This window comes from Protopterus annectens, chromosome 6.part1 (genome assembly GCF_019279795.1).
Source record: "Protopterus annectens isolate FY-2018-M chromosome 6.part1, PAN1.0, whole genome shotgun sequence".
In the NCBI taxonomy this organism is placed as follows: domain Eukaryota; kingdom Metazoa; phylum Chordata; order Ceratodontiformes; family Protopteridae; genus Protopterus; species Protopterus annectens.
In genome coordinates this window covers 250,315,944-250,338,689 of record NC_056738.1, presented here as the reverse complement: position 1 = coordinate 250,338,689, position 22,746 = coordinate 250,315,944, and the positions used below count along the sequence as shown (strand labels likewise).

Genomic DNA, 22,746 nt, shown 5'->3' with positions numbered 1-22,746 from the left:
ATCCTAATGACTGACTGGGAACATAGTTGTGTAGAATATTATTTAGTGCTGGAGAAGCAGATGGATGCTGGATAATTTTATTGGTGGTAAGAAGCTGTGTATATGTTAGCTGATGAGGCAGTTCCAACCAGTTTAGGCTTGTTAGTGCTATACAGTGGTGGGTTCTGAAAGGGGTATGTGCTGCATAAGCAACTTTGTTACAGATTGTTCAAGTTTTCAATTTTTGTGAAGCCTGGAGGTTAGTAAGGATGGGAGTGCCATATAGTAGTGTTGGGAGGAGATGAGTAGTGGCAAGTGTAGTTTTACTTGCATTGGTGAGAAAGTTTTGGCTCTGTAAAGCATCCCTAGTGCTTGATGAGTTTTTCTTATGCAGTTTTTAATGTATTGGTTGAATTGAAGGGTGGGGGGGGGAGTGGAGGAAGGAATGAAGGCATACATACATAATGACAGAACTGAATTGGCAGTTTGTTCTCATTGACAGTCGCTGCATCCCTTCTTCCTCACCCCTTCCGTGCATTGAACTGTCCTAAATTGTGGCTGTTAAATATTGCATTTTAGGCATTTGGTTGTCTGTGAATGTTAGTTTTTCCAACCGCATGCAGGCAGGAAATATCTAGAAAAGAGTCCTGAGCAGCACAGAACAACATTTTGGGTAAAGGAAAGGGGCTAGGTAGCATAGAAAATTTCTTCTGGAAATCTAATCCCTAACATTCTTAATCGTACTATTAATGAGAAATTAACTGCCAATACTGTTATAACTTTCATGTTCATATCCCATTTATTTGTTTGTGCTATATCCACATACAAGGCCGGAAGCAGTAACGTACCATATATATTTTAAACAAGCTGATCACAGGAATACGTTAAAAGCAGTTTTTGAGGTCATAAGCAGTTGGGTTGTGGTCATGGCAGTGAATAATGGCAGCAAACTGAAATGCACTACTGGTGTCATTATAGCTTTCAGAATGTGGATACTGTGAATGACAATCAAATTAAAATGCATTACTTCTGCCAATATAACAGGTCAGGGTGGTGTGAGTGATAGAAGCTAACTTTAATACAGCACTTTAGCCATTATAGTGGGTGTTGTGGTGGTCTGTTACTGACAGCAGCAACTTGAAATAGAGTACTTTGCCATTATAATAACTGGAGTGTAGTGATAATAACTGGAGTGTAGTGATGGCAGTGAGTGACAGTGGCAAACTGCAATGCATTGCTGTTACCATTAGATTGATCAGTGTGGGATGATGACAGAGTATGGCAATAACACACTGAACTGCAGTATTCTTGCCATTATGGGGATGGGAGTTTGAATGTGTAAAAGACAGCAGTAAATTAAAATATAGTACCATGGACACTATTCGTTCTATGCTATTCATCAACCCAGAGGTGATTTGCGAAAAACAGCAGCAGTATTTTGATGGAAGTTAGTTAGTTTCAGGAAAGTATTTTTTTCTCTTGCATATTTGCTGGTTTTCAGCTAAGCCAACCTCTCACTCTTTCCTCTCTGCCCAACCCTTCCAGTGACCTGAGATAAATTCAGGCCACCTGGGGCATAACAGTGACTTTATTCCTGTAGGCTTCAAGGTTGGGACTGATATACTTATTTTTATCCATCAGTCAAGTTTGTGGATGCTTTACACAGTCATGTCTCTCAGCCACATCTGTGTTGAGGGTTATGTGATAATGATGATCAACTTGAGAAAGCAGCAGAATGTTTGATGAAAGGATTTCAGTGTTGCTGAAGGATACTGAACTTTAGTAAGTGATTGTAACACTGAAGTTGTATTTTGATGACTGATACTGCAGTGTTCCATTCCACAAAGGCGGCAACTCCCTTGAGCTCACCAATTACTGCCCAATTGCAATTTTATCTCCTTTATCAAAAATACTAGAAAGAGTAGTACATTCACAACTAATGCAATACCTCCTAAAAAATAACCTTATATCTACATCTCAACATGGCTTTCGACCCTCCCATAGTACCACCACTGCAGCATAGTCAACACCCATAGAAACAATGGACTTTTCATTTCTTCTGTATTCTTAGACTTATCTAAAGCCTTTGATATGGTCAGTCACAGCCTGCTTCTCAGAACTCACTCTACCCTTAAAATTAACTCCCTCACTATGTCATGGTTCATCAGCTATTTAACAGGCTGCCAACAAGCAGTTCTTTGGCAGGACCAGCTATCCTCCCTTTTACCTGTATCCATAGGAGTCCCTCAAGGTTCCATACTTGGTCCTTTACTGTTCTCCATATTTACAAATCAGATAGCTGCATCCTCTCCCTCTGCCACTATAGTGCAATATGCAGAGGATACTACTATCATATGTGTCGCCCCAACCTTAAGCAAACTTCAAACAATAACACAGAATGACTTTACTCTGGCTGAATCATGGTTTTCTAGTATTAAACTTATACTCAGTCCAAAAAAAATAAAACTAATTCTCTTCAGTCCTGGTAGATCTCCTGCACTAAATAATGATTTCACCATAAACTCCAAGGATAATACGTCAATCACCCCAACAACTGACACTAAACTCCTAGGAGTAGTAATTGATAACAGTCTCAAGTTTGACGTACACATAGCCCAAACAATGAAAAAAGTAAACAAAAAGCTTGGTCTACTGTATCGGAACAAGCAATTCATGACTAATTGTACCAAAGCCACTATTGCTAGAACACACCTATTATCCACCCTACTGTATGCCTCCCCAATCTTGACTAATATTCGCCACAGCAAACTAAACAAAATGCTGTCTTGCTATAACAAGATTGCCAAGTTTGCTACAGGTGCCTCTAATAGATCCCATCACTGTCTTTCCCTCAGACAGCTCAACTTGCTTGAGTTGCCACAACTACTTCTTACTACTCAACTCTCCACAGCCCAGAGACTGTACTACCTCTCTGACAAAACTCCTGCACTACAGGATCTAATACAGCTCTACACCACCACTGAACCTTAAGATCAACAGACCGTAATCTCATAAATGTCATCAAACATAAGAATGAAGCAGGTAAAACTATTCGGCTGTACAGTAGCAAAAAACTGGAACTCACTCACATATCATATAAGTTCTACAAGCTCTGCTTCACTATTTAAGAAACTACTCAAAACTCACTATATTAACAACTGGCTGTGCACATGTGACTCCACAGGCTAATCCACTACATTGCAGTGTTGCAAGGATTCCACCAAAGATCACCTATAAGTTTCTAACCTCTGAATACCTAGTCTTAACTATGTTTCTAACCTCTGAATACTTATTCTTACCAAACAATGGTCTATTTCGATAGTATTGATTTAAAAGACTATGAAGAAATGTTACATTTTTATTCTGATGCTATCGATTTTTATGTCTATGAAGAAATGTTAAATATGTTTTTAAATGTTTAATTGTATGCCTTAAGAACACAATTATGTATTTTATAACATGTATTGTAGCATTGTATTAAGTGGAACAAACAATAGAGTAAAGCACCCAAAAAAAAACAATGAAAATATCTAGAGTGCAACAGCTAGAAGAACGGATGAGCGAAATTGCCAAAATAAATCCAAAGTTCATTAAATCCAACAGCAGGTATTGAATGAAGTTAAAATAAAGTTAAAACCATAAACGCTTTATGTTTAAACTCGCGTTTTCGTCCCCATTAACTGGACTTCCAGTCTGACTTTCCCGGTCATCAAATGTAAAATAAAAAGTAAATAAATAAAAATAAATGCAGTCAGTAAGCCGTTTGTAAAGGACATTGCTGCATTACAGTTTTCATTCATCCATACAATGTAGAGCATAATTTGACAGAGTAAAAGTTAATCCAGTGTACTGCAGAGATCTGTAGTACATCAAATTCAGTTTATACAGCCACATGGCATTATACTTATCATGGATACTGCTTACAGCACACTGTTAGCTGTGCTTGTCATTGTATGCAGTGAGTACACAGTATAGGAGTACTGATTATAAAGAGATTAGGTTCACTTAAGTCACACAAAGCAGAGCAATTGGAGATGCTATTCATTTATTTTCTCAGTGTACTGGAGAGCATTTGTTATGGTACTCATTTAGCAGGACAAGGTGGGCAATTTCTTGACAGTAAAAAGTAGATCCACTGTACTGTAACCATTAAAAGTATATAAAATTTGTTTTTGTCCTGCCATCTGAATTTTTGTGTGGCTAAATCTGATTTAAAGTATTAGATGTATTGGTTATTGTAATGCACATTAAAGTTAATTGTGTAGCTGTTTTGTTTAAAGATAATTCATTTTAGTTGATTATTTTTTAAGTAATCTCATTATTTGCCTTTTTTTCTTTTCTAGACATAAATATTGATTTTCATTCATAATGAAAAAAAGTACCAGTAATGAACTAGTAACTGAAGAATTCCTGTTCCATTTCCTGTAGTTTGTCAAATGGCATAGTATTCAATTTTGTGAAGATTATCACATTACTTTTTAATATATAAGATGCTGTTCATATGTAAGGTGATTAAATGAAGAAAAGAAAACTGTTCATCCTGGACAAGGAGGAAGAATGCACAGGTTATTATAACATACTGTTGTCATTGCCATATCCTTGTATGAATGTTGTTTTCCCTGTTACAACTTGTGCAGTTTATCCCAATTTTATGTGATAGTAGTACAGTAGAGAGTTGATTATCCGAAACGTCAATTATCTGAACATAGTCTTCCAAATTTTTTTGGTAGGAAAAATCATGATGTCTGAATATGTAAATATTATACGTATTCACTTGTGCATGTTTTTTGAGCTTGTAGCCAGCTCATGTGTGAAAAATATTCTTTATTGTCCACTGGAATTGTTGATTGGTTGAAAAGTATATTCCCTGCATGCAGAAAATCAAGATTTTAACAGTTTTTATCTGGTTCAGTGTATGTTTGATTATCCAAACAGTTTGATTATCTGAACTACCCTAGGTCCCAATTAGTTAGGATAATCAACTCTCTACTGTATATGTTCCCCAGTGGCTCAACTCAGTGAAAACATTTTAAGCCCCAAACCAAAACCCATTCTATTCTTACTGCAACATTAGTAGACCCTGTCGACAGCAATGCTTCATATTTTTCTTGTTTGAGATTATTTTATTTATTGGTTTGTATAGCTTCCCCTCATAGGCTGTAAGATGACGTTTGTGCTTTTTCATGATAGTAATCCCATTAAGTAAGCCAGTAAAGCTTACAAAACCCTTAGCTGATACTGAAATTGTAAGCTTGTTAATTGCACTGGTATAATTTTCTTTAAGTATACAGATAGTTTCCTGCCATTACATTTGCCTTAATGTTTGAAGTCAAACTTTCAGATACTTCCTAGTTAATTAATTTCATTCTCTAGAATCCAGTACATATTTGGTAAGGTTAATATTCTTTTTTGATATTCAGTAGTGACTAAACACATCATACCTTTAGTGTCATAGTAAAAGCCAAAAACTCTAGGCATTATAGTAGAATTTCTCCATAAGATTTTGTTACCTTTTTCTTTAAATCTCGAACTTACTAGTGCTGTATACCCCTTTGTATTTCATCTAGTAATATTTTGCAATAAATTTGTTTTTTGCAAAAAAGCCACTTGTGCATTTTTTAATTTAAACAAATACATTTCTTATTGCTGGTGTTGAGGCAGTTTACATTTAAAGGAACACATTTTTATCAGTCATATATATATTGTTATTACTTATTATTACTCTGTGATATCTGTCAGAGCTGGATCATGGTCAAATGGGCCCCTATTCAGGGTAATAGATCACCCCCCCCCCCACAGCCATTGTCCCATTACTTGGCTATTTCTCCCCAGTTACCATCAACACTGTTCGAACCTGTCAATGTGCGTACTATTCACTTCTTTTCTTCTGCACTGATTGGAGATATTTGGATTTAATTTAAAACTTTTATTTCAGATTTTATAGCACAAACGCTGATAGCCATTTTCTAAAGAAAACAGTACAGTCTCACAACAAAAACAGACTTAGCATGGACAGTAAACCTCTCTATCCTTGAAACTCACATTCATTGAAATGACATTGAAACTCACATTTCAAGAATATGCATCTGGCCAGTGGCAGATTGTTTATCTTTGGGCTATTTTCAAACCATAGGCCCCTTGCACACATTTTTGGACCATGCATATATGCATGTGTTCTTTAATTCTTAATTCACCTACCTTCTTCTTCTTCTTTCAGCTTTTCCTGGTTAGGGGTCGCCATAGTGGATCACCTGTCTGCTCATGATTGGCAGTGGAGTTTTACAGTGTCGAGTTGCCAGCCTGGCACCCAACCTTCCACAGAAGGCACACATAATCACGCAGTCACACCTAGGGCCAATTTAGAGTGTCCAGTCCACCTACAGCATGTCTTTGGGATGTGGAAGGAAACTGAAACACCCAGAGGAAACCCACGCGGCCACAGGGAGGACATGCAGACTCCCCACAGAAGGCACCCCAGCCAAGGATCGAACTGCAGAACATCTTGCTGTGAGGTGGCAAAACTAACCACTGCACCACCCCGGCTGCCCTTTAATTCACCTATCTGGTTGTATTAAATTATATTTCTTGTGTAATACAGCACCACTTGTAGTTTTGAACATTTTCCAGTAAGCAAAGACAAAAACATATGAATCAGTAATGACAAAACAACCCATTTCAGAACATTTCAACCATAAAATGCCACTCAAACTTCTGTCATTACTATCCACCAATATCAGTTAATATGCACAATCACTGCAGAAGTAAAAACATTTGAATAATTCCACATTAAAAAGATCTGTAACCAATGAAGAAGTTGCTGGTGGCAAACAACTTTGTATTTCAGAGTTTCACGTACAAATTCGGTCCCTGCTACCCTTGAAGAATAAATCGCCCATGTTACATTAAAACTAAATTGGTAAACTGGTAGTACTTCCATAGGGAATGGCTGGCAAACCAGCAGCAGGTTTGTAGTTACTAGGCATCTCATTCAAAGGAGGACACATTCAGGAATGGCAGCACCCCATCACCCTTAAAATGCACCACAGTATCAGCAATCCACCTACATGGTATGGGAGTAGAACCCCCAGGCTTCTGTACCAAAGGCAAGTATGCTACTGTATTATGCTACTAACACTGCTTTTAAACTCTGTAGCACAAACATGATGATGGCCATTTATTAAACAAAGCAGTTGTACATTGAAACAGACTTAGCATGAGCAGCAGTAACCTTCTATTACGTTAAAACTCACAATTTCTTCAAAATGCACTGAAACTCACAATTCCTTGAAAATGCACTCCTGGTGGCAGTCTGGTAGTTGGTATAGGGGATTCAGGCTCTTGAATCCTGTAATTAAGGTACAGGGTTTTAGCCTGAAGAAGTTAACAACTTGAGCAAGTTAATTAATCAACCTGCCATGCCCAACTAGGGCATATCACACACACACACACACACACACACACACACACACACACACACACACACACACGCACACACGCAGACACACATACACAAATGCCATGCTTGGTTCTTCATACAAAAGAGTTTTGTATGTGTGTGTTTAGTATTACACATGCAAAGACGCTACTAAGGACACATGCATAGATGCAGAGTACAGCCTTAAGGAAGAAAGGTAATTTTTTAAAATTATTAATTAAATGTTGTGGTAGTCTCCCAGCCAGTGGGCCCCCTACCCAAGCCAGCAGGCCCTAGGCAACTGCCTAGGTTACCTCGTGCTTGATCTGGATCTGATAGCCTTAGTAATTGAGATTCTTTGAATAATGGTTGAACAGAAAAATAAAACTATTGCCTAAAGCTCTTTTTTTTACATAGAGACAAAAAGCTAAGCATTAACAATATTAAAAATAACTAGACTAAAAGTAAAGGAATTCTCTTCCGTGGGAGTTACTTCTTCTAGTTTGAATAGAAATCACATTCAAACTACCTTTCTAATTCTATTTTACTCTGTTACACCCAATTATCCTAGTTGCCCCTTAAATATGTAGACAATTGTGTATCATCAAATAAACGTTTTATAAAGGATATTTATAAGTATATTAAAAATAATCTAAATTACAGTGGTCAAAATAAAATAAATAATTATGGTTTAATTTATATTATTATTTATTATTTTATATAGATTTAAATGCATGTTTAATCTTTAGGTTATAGGTAGCTACTAGGTGGTCAAGGAGACTGTCCCAGTTTCTCAAAAAAAAACAGGGCACGTTCTAGCCAATCTGCCTAGTCAGAGTTGCACAGTAAGCAGAAAATGTTGTGTGAATCAAAGCGTGGACCATAAGAAACAGCCTATCAACAGCTCAGCATTTCTGTCCACCGCACCACTCAACAAGCCTCCAACTTTCCCCAATACTCATATCATTAGCCTTTTCAAGACTATTTCAATTCCACAGGTTGTCATATTCCAACTATGCTGACATCTGCAACTATCACCACTGTCTGTGTGAAGCTAAAGGTACATATACAGTGATCTTTCATTAACCCTTTTTGAATTCTCAAAGCATGTGTTCACTTTTCAGTCAGTATATATCAACATTACTATAGAACAAAAAAAAAAAAACTGTTTCAGCTTTCATCTCCCCCACCATCATTATGTAGTTTGTATTTATTCTTTATTTATTATGTTCATTTAAACATGTTTAATTTCTAGGATCTGAGGTAGTCCACAGGTATACAGTCAGAGACCGTTGAGGAGACCATCCCAGCCTCCCAAAATCTCAAAGCAGTCTCTGGTCAAGTATTCTGCCCAGTGTATAACAAAAGACAGACAAAGGCACTGGGAATCAAACTGTGGACCGCAAGAAACAGCCTGTTAACAGCTTATATTTTCAATCGAACACAACAATTGCTAAACCTCAAATTCTCCCAAACATCCACATCATTAACTTTCTCAACACTATTCAAGTTAACCAAAGTCATGTGCCATTCACTGCGCTGTCTGAAGTCTCCAATAACCATCATTTTTGTGTAGCAGGTGCTCACACAACAGTCAGTTAAAAACCATATCCAAATTCTCAATGCATACACATGCCCGCCTTAACTAATATGTACTGCCAATATTGTATTACAAAATAAATATGTCAGTTTTAAATTCATATCTGTCATTATCTCACATAGTATTTTGAATTAATTTAAAAACTTGCTCAGTCCATAAGTTCATAGATAGTCACCAGGCATGCAGCCAAGGAGATTATTGGGGTCACTGTTGCAGCTTCCGAAAGCCACTGTGTGGTTAGGTAGTCTGTTCAGTTACATAGCAGACAGATGAAGGCTGTGGGGATTAAACCCTGGTCCACAAGAAGAAACCTGTCAGGAGTTCATAGCTCAGTCCAATGCATTAACTCCCAAACTTCAGAGTCTTCTCAACACTCATGTTAACTTTAAGACTATTCAGCTTCCAGAAGTAAAGTCTTATGCCATTTGCTTTGACATCCCATGGCCTCATTTTTGTGATGTTAGAGGTACTTGTATAACAATCTTTTGGTAATCACATCTGAATACTTAAAACATGCAAACTTACTTTAATTAATATGTACCAATAATATGTATTGTAAAGAAAAAAAATAAAATCTGTTTTATTTTCTCTTCCCTTATCATACAGTAGTTGGTGTTCATTTAAACATTTGTTGAAACTTTATGTTCATAAGTAGCCATCAGGCATGCAGACAGGGAGAATACTGAGCAGATCATTTGAGTGTCCCAAAACCCCCAAAGCACAGTTTGATTAAGCAATTTGCCCAGAGTCGTATAGTAGTCAGATGCCAAGGCTTTTGACACCATCCCCCACTCTGGAATTATAGATAAACTCATTAAACTAGGTATAAATCCCTATGTCACAAGATGGGTTGCCAACTGGCTCACTGACAGAACCCACACTGTGAAAGTAGCGGACTCCAAGTCCGACTTCAGACCAGTGACAAGTGGAGTACCACAGGGTTCAGTCCTGGGTCCTCTCCTGTTTGGTATCTACTTCTCTGAAGTACAGGCTAACACAGAAGGTCTTTGGCTAATGAAGTTCGCAGATGACTGCAAACTAGGAGCCATAATCGAAACTCTTAACGATGTGGACATCCTACAAAAGGGCCTCACTGAGACAGATGCCTGGTGTCAAAGCCATGGCCACAAGCTCAGTACCAAAAAGTGCATTGTCATCCCCTTTGGTAAAAACTCTGTACCCATGAACTACAACATAGACGGTAGTATACTTAACACTGAAAGTGTGATAAGAGAACTTGGGACACAGGTGGACAGTAGTCTCTCCTTTGATAATCACATCGCCACAGTAGTCAGGAAATCCTTCTACGTGGCACACCTCATCACAAAAGGTTTCTTATCCAGAAAAAAAGAGGTCATTGTTCCCCTCCACTCATTAGACCCATTATAGAGTACAACACCCCTTTTGGTATGTACCTCACAAGACATCTACAACAACTGGAAAAGCCGCAGAAATACCTCACAAAGAGGATTACCAGCCTCAAACAGATGCCCTACACAGACCGTCTCAAAAAACTCCAGCTTTACTCCATCGCATATCGCTTACTCAGAGGTGCTCTCTGCCTAACATGCAAATCTATGTCAAACCCAGAGCTGTTGGACATGTTCCACTTAAAGAAATCCCAATCCCTCCGAGCTACATGCTCTACGGACCTAAACCTTGTCACCACAATAAACAAAACATGCCGGAGGGATAGATTCCTGTCCCAGAGACTTCCCATACTCTGGAATAAACTACCTATCTATATCAAACAAAGCTCCTCATTAGCACTCTTCAAGAAAAATCTTGATGATTGGATGGGAAATAGGAAATTCACCCCGGGGATCACCTCTGTGGCTCTGCTCGACAGTGGCACAGGAAAATAATTTTCTTGGGTGGCAAAAGCTAGGGTACCTTTTTGGCTGGGCTTGTATAGGCCTCAGGGCCGATAGCCTAGTACCTACCTATGAACTTGTGAAGGCTGAGGATATCACTCTGAAACCCAAGAAAGAATCTGTCAAAAGTTCACAGCTTCATTCTACTTCATTAACCACTAAACTTCAAATTCTTAACGTTTGTATTGCTAACTTTCTCAAGTCTGATTAGTTTAGATGTGTGTCTGAATTTAAGCTAATCGAACCAGGAGGTCGAGCTCTGAGCTTAACATAGAGCTTAAGAGATTTTTTTCAAAATGCTGCAGAAGATTCTCCTGTACAATAAAAAAAAAAAGATACGGTGACTCTTGATCCTTTTTCTTCAAATGAGATTCTCCTTTATTGTATGATCTTTTCAGAAGAAAATGATTTGAAGAAGAAGAAGCAAGAGACCTAACTTCTGAAAAGATCGTACAATAAAGAAGAATCAAAGAGTCACCATGTCTTTTTTTTTTTTGATTGTACAGGAGAATCTTCTGCAGCATTTTGAATAAAAATCTCTTAAGATCTGTATTAAGCTCGTAGCTCGACCTGGTTCGATTAGCTTAAAGCTATTTGGACACACGTCTAAATTGCTTTGGTGGTATCGGTACAAGATACATACAAGGGAGAGCCTTGGGGTACTGCTCTGTTCATTGGAGCTTCCAGGTTGTTGTTGTTGTGTCTTTCGGCTTTTCCCGATTAGGGGTCGCCACAGCAGAACTCCGGTCCGCTAATGATTGGTAGTTGATTTTTACATGCCGAGTTACCAGCCCTGACGCACAACCTTCAACAAAGGTGCATCCATTCACGCATGTCTCCATGCAGAAGACGCTCTAGCTGAGAATCGAACCGGACAGCATCTTATTGTGAGGCGACAACGCTACCACAGCACCACCACTGCGGACATTGGAGCTTCCAGGTGCGAGGACAAAAAAACTTTGAGTAGTTTCCATATTGCATAATATTCACTCTAATAAGTGAGAGATAGTTGCATTGAATTGCTGTATTTGAATGTGTAATGCATACATATTCTAGCTTTAACTAATCTATATTAAGAATATTGTACTGTTAAAAAAGTATGTAATTTACTGGAAAGCATAGAAATCTTAGAATACTTTTGATCAGCTTTAAGTGTCTGCTAACGATCACATTTCAGACTTCCCAGGTTGCTAACTAAAAGAAACAAACAAAAAAACAAAAAAAAAAAAAAACTACTCTGACAGCACAGTTAACATGCAAATAAGGCTTTCCTTTCTGTCAAGAAAAAGTCCTGGAAAGTGACAGCCACGCACACTTACACTCATAACATGTGTGTTAATAAGTCAGATTAAAACAAAGCATTTAACACTGGGAAAGAGGACAGTGAAAAAATGAATTGTTAAGTATAGACATACTGCTACATATGAGTCAGCATTCAAAAACAAATTCTGTTGTGTCTGATTTAACACCCTTTTATCACCTCACACTGTGTTTTGTTCATTTTTCCAGTGACAAACATATCTCTACAAGAAAATAAGTAATTCTAGACATATTTATGATATTAGATGAACACTCACTTAAAGCGAAAAGAATGTATAAAGCCGGTAAACGGAACTGTTTTCTTTCCCTGCTTGACTGTATACCAAACAGGAAGCTGTACCCTGGAAGTCCATCCTGTTGTGCAGTGAAAAGTCAGTGATTACATAACTTTTTTATCTCAAGCATTCAATCATACTAAACTGACTTTTACTACTTAAACAAGTGTGGGAGCTCAAGCTTGGTACAATAAAAATATTTATATTAACAGAAAACATACATCTCAACTGTCCCTGATTTTTACTCATATTTTGCGTCTCTCCCTCTTAAATCCTCTTAAAACTGGTGACTGTTGCAGAAAAGGTGGTGAACTACACTTAGTGAATAATGATAGCAATTAGAGATATAGTCTGCTTAGTTCAGAAAATGTATATCAGTTCACATTCTTTTATTCTGTCAATGTCTCAAGTTAATAGTGCTAATATTTAAAACTGTCCCTGATTGTTCCTGATTATTTCTGGATTTGTCCCTGATTGGTTGAGAGTTATGATGGAAAATTGCCACAACTGTGAAAATGCATATTGATGAGCCAGTTTGGATATTAAATGTGCAAATCATTTAAAGGTCATATTTAAAAAGTGTGAAACAATCTTTTGTTTTTGTATAAAAAAATTGCATACATCTTTATACACGAAAACACTTTTTAATAGAAAAAACAAAAGATCATTTCATACTGATTTATAAATAAACTGTTTTTAAAAATTGCTTCTGAAAACAGAAGGCTAAATGTAGTGAGCCATGCTTACGGCATTAATATTCATGGCAGGGCAAGAGGTGCTTATGCCACTCTGGGTTCTAGCTCTGATTCTGCTCGATTAACGCGGTGTAAATAATTGTAAATTAGTTATATAATTGCCAAACTGTTAAATTTGCTATTAACACTGACTGAATTAACTTTGATAATAGCATCCTGTCAAAACTTTTGAGTGGTGCAGAGCTACTAAAATCTACTTAATCCATCATATTGGTCAACCACCCCCTCCCTTGCAGGTGCAGTATATTTCGGGGTGATCACATATTTTTATACTCTACAAAAACTGTTGCTGCAGTCTGCTCCAGTGTAAGCCAACATTCAACATTAAGGAATTCTTGTTTTCATATTCTCACTGCAGTTGCTTCTTATATGAGTTAATACACTAGGGGTGTGTTAGTATGCATGCTTGTGTTTTTATTGGTGAATAATCCCAATTTTAGATTGCTTATATGCAGACTGGATAATAGGTAAACTTACTAGAAATTAATCGCCTTCCTGTTTGGACCACGCAAAATGAATTTGGCATCTGCTGGCATAAGTTTCGCCTCTTTACATTAGTTAGTTTTCTTTAGGTGACTTTAGACAGCAGTGCAGGGAAGATGAGCATTGTTATGTACAGCCACTGTTATTTCCTATTATTTCTACTGAATCCGAGGTTTGTTTAAAAAAAAAAAAAAAAAAAAAAAAAAAAACGTGAATTCTGCGACTGTAGTCAGTCTGTCAGCCATTACATCAGCCTGTCTTGATACTGTTTTAGGTTAAGGCTGTGATTCTAACTCTTTTGTACTTTATTTTTGATCTGGTAAGAGAAGTCTTAGCCTTCAAATTGACAGGTTGGCTTAAAGACATATTGGCAGATAAAAGCTTCCTGGGCAATTAAGCACATGCCACTTAAATAAGCTTTTGACCACCTTAGTTATGAGGGGAGCAATTAGTACGTACAAAACATGTGGGTAGTGGAAGGTGGGATTTGTGAAACAGAGTTCTATTACCAGCTGTATTTTCGTATGCTGATGTTATTATTATTGCTTTCAAATATAAAAGAAAATGGAAGATTAAGCTGATTTGACTTTTCAAGATATTTTTCAGTGTGAGGTTTCCATTACATACAAAATAAAAAAAAAGGTTTTGAGGATTCTGTGAAAACTGGAAATATTCGCCTTACAACAAATTAGGTAAAAGTGTTGGATATTACCTTTGATGGGAGAGAATGTATGCTTAAGGGAAGGAGAGATGATCTGCAAGTAGCCAGAGATACTACTTCAGCATGCAATGTTTTTAGGGTCCTTATAAGACAGAGGCGTTATTAAATTATTTTGCTTTGGCTTACTTTCATTATTAAGGAGGTTGGGATTAGTTTGCTTGAGAAATTGGAGAAATAAATATTAAATGCAGTCATTGTAATTTCTGGGGTCCATCTTTAAACCCCATTAACAGGGATGTTGTATATGATGTCAAAGAAAAAAGTTGATATGGGTCTGTTGAATCTTGTTTGATCTCCAGTATGTTTATATTTACTTCTTGTGTTAGGAATTCTGTGTAGCCTGTCAGATTCAGTATCAAAAGTGGCTCTAAGTATGAAATATAAGGAATTTGGGGAGGCTGTTTGAAGGGGAGGAAGAAACGATACAAGAGGAACTAACAATTCTAAAAAATTAAGTGTGAAAGTTGCGCAGTAATAATTTGGAGATATAGACTGTTATGGTGTAAGACCATTGTACTGTCATTTTATTGGATAGATACATCGGAAGAAAAGAATCATACATGGAGTACTACATGTTTGAATTGGGGGGGGGGTATCTTGCATCGGCCCTTACAAAATATACTATTGAAATGTCTGATGAAATGTAAGCAGGTCTCTAAATGAGACTTGTTCGGCACAGGGTTGTTGTGAGGTTGAATCTTTGTCATGTATGGTTTTATACTTTAAAATAATTGAAAAATATTTTACATGTAAAGGGGATGAAAATTACTGTGGCTGTATTACATTATGGCCATTTGCATGATAAAAAGAGGATATGTTGTGTTGTTCTGGGCATATTTGGAAGGGTAGGTGTGGTGATGTACTTTTGTTATAGGAAGTTGAACAATTTGTAAATGTTAAAATTAATTGTTTCAAAAAAAGGAATTTTAGTTGAACTGATTATTTTTCCTTTTCCTGTGATTGTTTTTTACAGTGCGGAGATTATTTTTGTTTAACACATCTATGTAGGTTTATGTAGTTCTTTTTTTTGTACTGTAAATATTTGTTTTTCAGTAAACTTAAGATTTTTTTCCATCATGCACTATGGTGCATAGTCTTCAAATCTTTCATTCTGAGATGGTGAGAATGAAGCCAGGCTGCTTTTTGGTAAGATGATAGAAATATTGAAGAACTGTAACTAAAGCACTATTGTTTTTTTTATTATAGGTTCATAGGTAGGTACTAGGCTATCGGCCCAAGGGCCTAAGTAAGCCTAGTCAACAAGGTTCCCTGGTTTACGCCACCCAAGAAAGTTATTTTCCTGTGTCCCGGTCGAGCAGAGCCGCAAAAGTGATCCCCTGGTTGTATTTCCTATTTCCCATCCACTCATCAAGATTTTTCTTGAAGAGTGCTAATGAGGAACTTTACTTGACATAGATGAGTAGCTTGTTCTAGAGTATGGGAAGTCTCTGGGACAGGAATCTATCCCTCCAGCATGTCCTGCTTATTGTGATGACAAGGTTTAGGTTCCTAGAGTGTGTAGCTCAGAGGGATTGGGATTTCTTTAGGTGTAGCATGTCCAACAGCTCTGGGTTTGAAATAGCTTTATATGTTAGACAGAGATCACCTCAGAGTAGGTGATACGCTACGGAATAAAGCTGGAGTTTTTTAAGACGGTCAGTGTAGGGCATCTGTTTGAGGCTAGTAATCCTCTCTGTTAGGTACTTCTGTGGCCTTTCCAGCTTCTACAGATGTCTTGTGAGGTACATTCCAAAAGGGGTGTTGTACTCTATAATGGGTCTAATGAGTGTCTAGTAATGGGGAACAATGACCTCTTTTTTCCTGGATGAGAACCCTTTTGTGATGAGGTGTGCCACATAGAAGGATTTCCTGACTACTGAGGTGATGTGATTATCAAAGGAGAGACTACTGTCACCCCTGGGTCCCAAGGTCTCTTATCACACATTTGGCGTTAAGTAGACTGCCGCCTATATGGTAGTTCATGGGTACAAGAGTTTTTACCAAAGGAGATGAGAGTGCACTTTTTGGCATTGAGCTTGAGGCCATGGCTCTGACACCAGGCATCTGTCTCAGTGAGGTCCTTCTGTAGGATGTCCACATCATTTGGGGACTCGACTATGGCTGCTAGTTTGCAGTAATCTGCGAACTTCATTACCCAAAGGCCTTTTGAGTTAGCCTGTACTTCTGAGAAGTAGATACCAAACAGGAGAGGTCCCAGGACTGAACTCTGTGGTACTCCACTTGTCACTGGTTTGAAGTCAGATTTGGAGTCTCAACTTTTACAGTGTGGGTTCTGTCAGTGAGCCAGTTGGCAACCCATTTTGTGACATAGGGATTTCTACCTAGTTTAGTGAGTTCAGCTACCTGTCTGGTGGACCCCAGCCATAAACAAACTATACAATAAAAGGAGGAAGCTACTACATGATAGAGCAAAATCCCAAAAAGGGAAGGCATCTCTGATCAGTATTAGCAAAAAACTAAGGGCACTCATAAAATCGTCAAAGGCCAGCATCGAGAGAAAAATTGCACAGGACACTAAGGATAATCACAAGGCTTTCTTTAGTTATGTTAGGAACCTGGGTGGGAATTCCCAGATATGCTCAGAATTAGTCCAAAATGACAAAAAATACACTGATCCCACAGACATTGCCAACATCCTAGCTGACAGGTTCAGCGCAAACTTCTCCCCTCCCACCAAAAGGGCAAATATCTATCCCAGCAGAGTGCTGCCCCTGACATCTCAGATGCTCAGGTGGGAGCCGCCCTCTCCAAAGCAAAAACACAGCATCAATGGGACCAGACGGTGTCCCAGGCTGCCCTACATGAACTCCAAGAAGAGCTAAACCCAAACATAAAACTACTGTTCAATCTCAGCCTTACTACAGGATATGTACCCAAAGAGTGGCGTGCAGCAACAGTGGTCCCTCTCCACAAAGGTGGTGCCTCAACGGACCCTGGAAACTATCACCCCATAAGCCTGACTAGCTTGGTCTGCAAAGCTATGGAAAGGATCATCATGGACCTCATAAATAAAGATATTGGGGACCTACAGACACTGGATCCTACCCAGTTTGGCTTTGTTTAGGGCAGATCCTGCCTCTTAAACCTGGTTGACTTCTTTGAAACAGTCACCAAGGCCATTGACAAAGGGAAGGTGGTCCACACAGCCTATCTGGACCTCGCAAAAGCCTTCGATACAATACCCCACTCGGGCATTATAGATAAGCTCACCAGCTTAAATATAAACCCCTATGTCACTAGATGGATTGCAAACTGGCTCAAGGACAGAACTCACATGGTTAGAATTGCTGGAGCCATGTCAGACTCCAAACCAGTTACAAGTGGCGTCCCACAAGGCTCAGTCCTGGGACCTCTCTTGTTTGGTATATATTTCTCGGAGGTACAGGCCAACACGGAAGGACTGTGGCTGACCAAGTTCGCAGATGACTGCAAACTGGGCGCCATAATCGACTCTCCAGCCGACACAAGCATCCTCCAAAAGGGCCTCATAGAAACAGACAACTGGTGCCAGAGCCATGGCCTCAAGCTAAACGCCAAAAAGTGTATAGTCATCCCTTTGGCAAAACAAAGTGCCCACAAATTACCACATAGGTGGTAATCCATTAAGTACAGAAGAAGTAATTAGGGACCTGGGGACCCAAGTTAATAGCAATCTCTCATTTGACAACCACGTGGCCAAAGTGGTTAGAAAACATTTTATATAGCCCACCTAATCATGAAGGGATTCACATCTAGATTAGGGAGGTCATCGTGCCTCTTTACTCATCCCTCATCAGGCCCATAATTGAGTACAATGCCCCTTTTGGGATGTACCTTACCAAACACCTGCAGCAACTGGAAAGACCCCAAAAGTACCTCACCAAGAGGATCAAAGGGCTCAAACAGATGCCATATGCTGCCCGGTTAAAGAAACTCCAGCTCTACTCAGTGGCATATCGCCTGCTCAGAGGTGACCTGTGCCTGACGTATAAGGCCATGTCCAACCCGGAATTAAGGGACATGCTGCACCTCAAAAAATCCAAATCCCATCGAGCTACACGCTCGTGAGACTTGAACCTCAGCATTGAAATAAATAGGACATGCTGGAGGGACAGATTCATAACCCAGAGGCTCCCTTCACTCTGGAATAAAATCCCAGTCCAGGTTAGGCAGAGTCCCTCATTGACTCTTTTCAAGAGGAATCTTGATGAGTGGATGGGAGATCGTAGGTTTACCCCGGGTATCACTTCTGTGTCACTGTTAGACAGAGGCACAGTATACTAACCTCGAAAAAGGGCATAGCAAAATTAATTTAAAATGGGTGGCGAAAGCCAAACATACTCTGGCTAGGCTTATAAATGCCCTAGGGCAGATAGCCTAGTATGAACCTATGAACCTAATTCCAGAATGGTGTCAAAAGCCTTGGCGAGGTCAAGATAGGTTGTGTGAGCCACCTTACCCTTGTCTGCAGCTTTGGTGACTGCTTCAAAGAAGTCGATCAGGTTCAGGAGGCATGATCTGCCTTTCACAAACCCGAACTGGGTGGGGCCCAGAGTTTGGAGGTTACCAATGTCTTTGTTTATGAGTTCCATGATGATATGTTCCATGGCCTTACAGGCAAGGTTCGTCAGGCTAATAGGGTTATAGTTCCCGCGATCAGTGGTGGCTCCCCCTTTGTAGAGTGGGATAACTGTTGCTGTGTGCCATTCATTGGGCACAAAGCCTGACATGAGACTATGACTGAACATGGTGCTTAGGTGGGGAGCTAGTTCGTTCTGAAGTTCGTGTAAAACGCAGCCTGGGATGTTGTCCAGTCCCATAGATGCTGTGTTTTTGGCTTGAGAGTGCAGCTTTTACCTGCATAGTTGTGATTGCAGGGACTCTGCATTCTTCTTGTATAGATATGGGCCCTTTAGGGGGTGAGAGGGGGGTAAAGTTAGCACTGAACCTATCTGCCAGGATGTTAGCAATATCAGTTGGTTCTGTAATTTTTGTACCGTTGTGCTGTAACTCAGAGCAGATCTGGGTGTTGCCTTTGAGATTCTTGACACAGCTATAGAATGTTTTGTGGTTGTCCCTGGGATCAGTGGCGATTTTGTTTTCGTAGCTAGCTTTGGAGGATTTTATAAGGGATCTCAGCTTCTTACTGAGGCTGACCGGGGAGCTCCTCCACTCGTGGGATTTTACTCTCTTTTGCAACCATTTCTTCCTTCTGTTGTAGAGTTTGTTTATGGCAAGGGACCACCAGATTGGCTTCCTTTTTTTGGAGGATAGTGTCTCTTGGTTCTGTTTGGGATAGCACAATCCATGCACTTGCGTAAGTGCTTATAGAGTGCATTTGTGTAGGATTCAGTAGTCATAACTGTATTGTCCATCTGCATGGGTGTCATGACGTTCGCCACTACTGTCTTAAAAAGCATGAAGTTGGTTTTGGAGAAATATTTTACCTTGGTTTCCTTAATGGGTGGTGGGGGCGGGATGTGGCTATCTAGGGTGATTAGCTTATGGTTGGATCTGACCAACGAGGAGTTGACTTCAGGTGTGGAACAACGGTCACTCATGTTGGTAATGACTAGGTCCAGGATATTGTTGTCCCTGTTGGGGGTGTGGATAAGTTGATCCAGGGCATTTAAATTTATGAATTCCAGAAAGCGGCGAACGAAGGAGTTGGTACATGAGTTGTTTTAACAGTTAATGGTGGGGTAGTTGAAATCGCCCATTATTAGGGTGTTTGGTTGAACCCTAATATTTTCCAGTATATCAAGAAAAGAGGAGTGGGAATCCTGGGGCATGGTGGGGGATCTGTAGCCAGCTACAATTTGGATTGCAGTTTTGCCCAGAGTTAGTTGCACTTGGATAACAAATCTTCATTTTATATGTATTTTGATTTCTCTTTTGAGTAATTATTCTGATACATTTCTTCAAGGAATTCATTTTTACTTCTGAGTTATAGGCACTCTCCTTTCACCTTCAGAATGTGTCAGCATTCATTAGACAGGTGTCTTTCTAGGTGGACGTTTTCTCCTGTCAACAGGTACACCCAGTCCTTATGATGTTTGTTTGATACGCATACATTTTATAAGTATCCTCTGCATATGGAATTTAGCATAGCAACACTTGCATATCGGAAATAATCCTTTAAATTGTAATTACATAGTCATTTGTATTTCATATACTGCTGAGAGCCATCTAGCCTCTCTTTGGCCTGTCCCAAACCTCAGTCTACCCTTTTCCGCTGGTCCAGGAGTTACATCCTCTATCAATACTAAAATTAGGGGAAATATGTCACAACTTTTTCTGTTTCTTCTGTGGCTTGCCATATCTCTATTGTTACTTAAAATGTCTGACAAATGTTCAAAATTATGGCCAAAGCACAGACACTTTACTGTATACTCTTAACACTGCAGTTGCTGAATCTGCAGGTAGGTATTTTTCCCCTGCTGTGTCTCAGTTTTCTAGGGTAGCTTTGCCCAGGACATCCCACATCGCCTGCCTTTTCTGATGTTAATTATAACAGACTATCAGAGGCCATGTGAAGACTTTAGGCAGACTGTCTGGTACCTCATCTTCTGCCTCTTCTGAGCAGGTTGTTGTGGTTCCTTTATAGCCTTTTTACCTCATGCTGTCTCCTGTATGCCTTTGGATCTTTTGCCCTGCCACAGATTCATACTTTCTCAGTTAATCCACCATATCTGCTGTTTCCCAAACATAGAGTTACACTTAGAACTAACGTGTCTTTTTTGTCTAAAGTGGCCAGAGAGATGAACCATAACTAGGCCATCAGTTTACCTGTCTTATTTCATGAGAATTCCAATTGAGGCGAGTTCAGTTTCATTGCATGGATGTACTTGAGAAATTTAGATTATACATTGCTGGAGAAAAGCTATATACAGACAAGTAGTTTTTGCATTGCTGACTAAAACAAAGCTGTTTGTATCATCATGTAAAAAGGCTCAGACGGAAAGTCTCCAAGCTTATACTATCTGTGTTTTTTGATGCATATAGTTGTGCTTTTAAAAGTATGAGAATCCTCTTCACATAGCAGCCATCTTCATCCAGAAGACTTACAAATTCAGCAGCCTTCTGTTAGCACACTTCTTTGGAAGATATTTGTGTAGCAGTCATCAAATCTTCCGTCCGCATCCTTGTACCACCCTATAAGCAGGATGTAAACTCAAGGAACAGGTCTTCTTTTAGGGCCACTGTGGTCTGCTGGATGTTCTAGGAATGTCTACTTGTGAGGATTTGCTAGGGACTCAGTCATATCTTTATGGAGGATGGACCTTTTTATCTAATATGAAAGTTTTATGTGCTTAATGAAAAAGACAAATATGTAAGAAGTAGGTTCATTCTCCATCTTTAATCTTCCTCCTACCCCTGCCTTTGGTGCATATGGTCTACAGTTTAACTTCCTTCTCTTTTATTGCTACTTGTTATGCCCTGTTTAGCACATCTTCAGATCATCTGGAGAGACTAGGCAAACATGGTGCATGATGGGAAATGAAAAGGATGCTTTGTAGCCTGGGAAAGTTTTACATGCTAAATGGTCGTAATACCTATGATAGAAATCCTGTTGCTGTGGAGGAGGGTTCTACCTCTGAAAATCTGTAATTATGGTTAAGTAGCACATAACTTCTGTTTTCCTATCCTGTCCTTTTTATTTTTGTTTGTTAAATGTGCAAAAATAAGTATTTAATTTCTGAGTATGTTTGCATGGGACTGCTGGTCAAGGTTGATATATGCATCACCAAAGAAGATGCAGTTTGATATCTCGGAAAGGAGACACATTTAATATTCTTTATACCTTCTACAGTTTTTTATTCTTAGTATTCCTGACTGGGTGTGAGTGGTACTTAATTTACCCATGGTTGTTGTGGTTTGATTGTGGGGTTGAAGCTGTAGTGATAAAGCATAGCCACCCATGGTTAAAGTTGGCATTACCCACACCCAGTCATGGATTATTGCTATTATACGATTGCTTTGTAGAAAAAAAAAATGTGTACCCTTTTAATTAATATCATTGCATAAACTAATTAACGTTCTTCTGCAGCTTCTGTTGTAGGGGATGTCTAAAAAGATGTGCTGCACGAGTTCAGCATGTACATGCTGACACATGCACGCACATTATAGTTTTTTTTTTTTTCATCGTACTGTCCTGGCATCCTGTCTGGATCATTCTATCTGGAGAACATTGAAATTGTAACAGCATTTGGGAAGACGCTATAACACAGAAAAGCAGCAGCTTTGAATATTGCCAGTTTATCTGGAAGGTACCACAGTGATAATTATTTTTGTCAGGGCTACTAGGAACCAAACTCATTTGTG

General features: G+C 39.0%; 1 protein-coding gene across 3 annotated transcripts in view; it reads left to right on the top strand.

Annotated features, from left to right (window-relative positions):
• Positions 1-22,746, top strand: part of LOC122805489 (phosphomethylethanolamine N-methyltransferase-like) — a 465,550-nt gene that overhangs the window by 65,998 nt on the left and 376,806 nt on the right. The gene's annotated exons all lie outside the window — the stretch shown is intronic.